Genomic DNA, 4,895 nt, shown 5'->3' on the forward strand with positions numbered 1-4,895 from the left:
CCCCGCGAGGCTTGGCCCCTCACGAGGGTCTTGGGTCTGTGTTGTTGAAGATGGGCCGTGCTGGGGCCCCCTTTGAGCCATGCTGCAGGCCGCAGGCAGGCAAGTCTGGGGACCCCCGTTCCCAGAACGCCGACAGTAGCCCCCGGGCCCAAGGCGCGCCCGAACTTGGCCGTGCAGGGAGGCGAAAGGGCAAGAGCGAAGAGCCGCGGGCCCTAACAGCCTGCGGCCTTGGGCGCCCCGTGGCGGTTGATTGGACGTGGGCGTCTCCACTTCCCCATGGCGCCTCGGCAAATGCACGGATTGTACAAGTCCCTACATGCAAAGCGGATCATGATTACCTACGATCGTGGATGTCAGCGGTTGGCCTTCGCCAGCCATAAGTACGGAACAGCGCGCCCCCTTCCAGTCCATCCCTTCTTGCTTCTCCTTCTTCCCGGTCCTTGCTCCGTCTTGCTGCGATGGCTCCGATCCGCCGGTTCTCGGCGGCAGAGAAGGGAAAGGATCCCTGAGAGGAACCAGACCCACTCCCGCCGAAGAAACGGCTCGCCCTCCGCGGCCGGGACGAGGGGGCCCATCAGGTGGTGTCGAGGCCCTGGTGCGAGCGGCCACCGCCGAGGTTCCCGCTTCCCTTGTACGCCCACATCGAGGGCTCTGAAGGAGTCGATGCCGATCGCCACGGGCAGCGCCGCCGTCGGCGCCGACGGTTCACGAAGGTGTGGGTCGTCCCCCCTAGGGTCCACATCAAGGGCTCCTCCCGAGAGTTCGTGCTCCACGCCGCCATGCCTCCTCAGTCCTGGATTCGCCTTCCTTCCTTCTTTGCCTCCATCATCCCGCAGGGAGAACTCCTGGAGCTTTGGCTGCAGCACGCCGGCTGCAGCACCCTCGAGACCGAGGCAGAGGTCGCGGTCGCTGCCCCGCGCGAGGTCTTCATGACTCGAGGCTGGAGCGAAATCGCTCGGGTTCGCAGGACAAGAGGCGCCCTCGCGATCCACTTGGAGTACGACGGTGCTTCGGTGATGTTCTTCAAGGTCTTCGATGCTAACGGGCGCCGGCTGGAGTGCTGCCCCGGGAGAGGTGGTCGGGACCCTGCTACGGCGAGGACCGGGCCCGCCGACCGCTCCCTTGGCGGCTCCTTAGGCGGTGGAGGCATCGGAGGTTCCAGCGACTCCGGCGAGCTCTTCGCGACTCCGGAGACGAGCGACGACAGCTACGAGCCCCTGAGCCGGCGCTGCTCCTTGAGCAGGGCGGGCTCGTCAGGCCGTCGCCGACTCTAATCTGGATGGGGTTGGCGCCGGTGCTTGACGGCCCACTGTTGATGATGGCGTCTTTTGCAGGGGCGCGTGTAGTTATCGTCCTTTTAGGATCTGTTCCCTGCGAGGAATCAAAGACGCGTCCCGTGGGGGCTTGTAAGGTGCCTGTGATCCTGTTTTGTTAATATAACCCTTGTCGTAGAACTGTGCGAGTTTCTCATTCCGTCTTAGCTCAGTTCTCCCTTTCGAACCTCATGAGGGATTGGTACTCTGCGCTGACAGGTCCCAGTCCCAAGGCGGCTTCAGCCGTCGCTGGTATGCCAGGTCGCGATGCCGTGGTCAAGGCCAGGAGGTGAGCGACCCGGGGTCCGGTAAGAGCCCCTGAGTCGCGATGCTCAGGAGGTCCCCTTTGGCGCTCAAGCAGCCGTCGTTCGGTGAGAAAGGAGAGTGGCGTCGCTAACACGGGATTGCATTAGGTGCGGGGATGGTGCCACGGTAGCTGGTGCTTCCGGGTGGTGACTTATCTCGAGAATCAGGGGCCGCTCTCTCGGTGAGGTCCTCGCGTGTCCCTCCCCTCTCGCCTTTGCTACCCTTTCTTCTCTACGTCCTCGGGTCCCGGCCCTCGAGCGAGTCTCAGCCGTCGCTGGTATGCCAGGTCGCGATGCCGTGGACAAGGCCAGAGGGTGAGGGCTGGATAGCCAGTAGGAGCCATGAGTCGCGATGCTCAGGCACCCCCCCCTTTAACGTACAAGCGGTTCGCGCGGATGAGAGTGAAGGAGACACCGCAAGGGCCTCGCCTGATGCAGCTCCTTTAGGAGATCCTGTAGACCCATCATAGAAAGAACGAGGGGTTGCCATGACAATTGACAGTTAGCCGTTGGTTGCTTCCGAGGGGCGATGAGGCACTGAAGGCTTGACGAGGTGGCGCCATGCGGGGCTGCCACGGCCAGAGCTCAGCCATGCAGGTTTGTCGGCGTTGCAGGGACGGACCCATGCGCAAGCGTCGTGCCGTTTGGGAGCAGCTCCGTCAGTTGGCGTCAGTTGAGCGGGCAACTAGGTCAAACACATTAGCTGCGAAGGAGTGGATTCATTCAAATAGATGCTGGGAAGGCGAACATCACTGCGTCAGGCCCGAGCGACTTGGGGATGATGCAGCCCATGGGGCGCCCCCAACAAAGTAAGCTAACAACATGAAATAAAAGGGATACATGCCGCACGGACAGACCCACACAGCCTGGGAATAATGCAGCCCTGGGGGGCGCTCCTAGCTGGAAATGAAACTTGAAAGATGTCACCTGATGATGTTGAGGACGAAGGAGTGTTGGTGTAGCAGACTCGGTGGGCTGCGGAAGCCGATCCTCACGAGCCCCCAGGCCCAGGGGCCTCGGGAGGCTCCAGAGGCGCTGGTGGCTCCTCGCGGACCATCTCCATCTCCACCAGGGCTGCGGAACGCCTGGCCTCTTGAGCCTCCATGATGCCCCTCATGAGGTGCTGGTACGTGGCAACCGCGTTCGGCAAGCCGTAAGGCATGCGAACGTAGCTGTGGGGTGGACCTTCGCAGCGCCCCACTCGCGAGGGCCAGAGGCGCCCCAGAGAGGCGACTCGATTGAGCCCTGGTATGTCGATGCAGGCGCGCAGCCCACCATCCTCGCCTGGATGGGGAGCCACAGCAGGTAGGCGGCGGCCGCCTTTCATGACTCTTGACTCCTGTAGCTCCTGAATGACCTTGCTGACGAACTCCTGAGGGTCTGGATCTCCTTGCCTTACTCCTTATTGAGGGAAACGTGCTTCGAAACATGCCTCCATGTGGTGCCCAAGCGCCTCCCTCATGACCTTAGCCAGGTCGGTGGCCCTCCAGGGGAGAGCCCCCGAGCCCTGCCTGAGGAGGGCGTTGGGCGCGCTTTCCTATGCGATGGAAGGAGGTTCCCCCTGGGCAGGCGCGGGCCCTGAGGGGCCTACCTCCTGAGGGGCCGGGCCGGACGATGTCTTCTTCTTCTTGGGAGCGGTCTCGGGAAGCCTCCTGCTTCCGCGATCCGGGTCTTCCAGTGATGCGGCCTGAAAGGCTCGTTCCAGGGAACACACCGCGTCCTTCTCTTCACAGGGCACTGTGATGACTCCACCACTTCCTGGCATCTTGAGGACGTTGTAGCCATGGTGAGTTACGGCCATGAACTTGGCCAGCGCTAGGTACCCAAGGATGGCGTTGTACGACAGGCGAATGTGAGCGACATCGAAGTCGATGAGCTCGGTGCGGTAGTTGTCGCGTGCCCCGAAGGTGACAGGGAGGCGGACCTGCCCAATCGGGACCGTGGAGCCCTCGGTGACTCCGGAGAAAGGCTTGGTCGTCTGGAGCTAGTTGTGGGGCACTTGGAGATTGTTGAATGTTTCCACGGACAGGATGTTGAGACCTGCCCCGCCATCGATGAGGGTCCTGGTGACCACCACGTTGCTGATGATTGGGGAACAAAGCATCGGGAGGACTCCGGCTGTAGCCGCACACTTGAGCTGATCTGCTGAGCTGAACGTGATGGCGCACGCCGACCACCTGAGAGGGCGCGTGGCTTCCAGCTTGGGGAGGACTGCATTCACTTCGCGGGCGAACTGCTTGAAGATGCGTTGAGAGGCTGGGGCTTGAGCCCCGCCCAGGATGCAGGCGACCGCACGCGGCTCCTGGAAGCCCCCAGCCCCCTCGTCCTGATGGCGGTCCTCGTTTCTCCTTGGCTGCGGCGGCAGCGGAGGGAGGCCTGCGTTGCCTTGCGGGCGATCCTCGCGAGGCTGATCCCTCTAGTCTCCCTCGCGAGGCGGGCGTTGCCAGCGATCCTCGCGAGGTTGATCGCGCCACCCTTGGCGCGGGCAGCGGTCTTCCCAGCGTCCTGCGTTCCTTCCTCCTCCTCGACCGTAGCCCCGGTCACCGCGGTCGGGGCGACGGCCGATCCTTCCTTCTCACACGGCTCGGAGCTCTTGACATTCGTTGGTGTTGTGGGTGTGGAGGTCGTGGTACACACAGTACCGACTGCCCTTGGAAGGTTCGGGCTGATCTCTGCCCCGCTTGGTGTCTGGTTCTGCCGCGAGCACGGCAGCCCCCTTGCGCTTCACATCCTTGGCCTTGGGCTTCTTCTCTTCTGGGTCTGCGGCAGGCAGCTCGAGGAGGGAGAGACGCCCTTCTTCAGCCCTGGCGCACTTGGTTGCCAAGTTGAACAACTCCAAGGAAGTGCACAGGTCTTCATGCATCGCCAGCTCCTCCTTCGTCTTGACATCGCGCACGCCGTCGGAGAAGGCTGAGATGATGGCCTCCTTGGTCACCTTGGGAATCTTGAGGCGTGAGTTGTTGAAGCGCTGGATGTACTTCTGCAGGGTCTCTCCGGGTTGTTGCTTGATGCGGCGCATGTCGCTCACGGCGGGTGGCCGGTCGCGAGTACCTTGGAAGTTGGCGATGAAGCGGGTGCGCATCTCGTCCCAGGAGGAGATCGTGCCTGGAGCCAGGTTCAGGAGCCAGGTGCGGGCCCCATCCTTGAGCGCCATGGGAAACCAGTTCGCCATGACCTTCTCGTCTCCGTTGGCAGCTTCGATGCCCAGCTCATAGAGCTGGAGGAACTCCGTAGGGTCGGCCGTGCCGTCGTAACGAGGAGGCAGGTCTGGCTTGAA

Source organism: Triticum urartu, chromosome 3 (assembly GCF_003073215.2).
Source record: "Triticum urartu cultivar G1812 chromosome 3, Tu2.1, whole genome shotgun sequence".
In the NCBI taxonomy this organism is placed as follows: domain Eukaryota; kingdom Viridiplantae; phylum Streptophyta; class Magnoliopsida; order Poales; family Poaceae; genus Triticum; species Triticum urartu.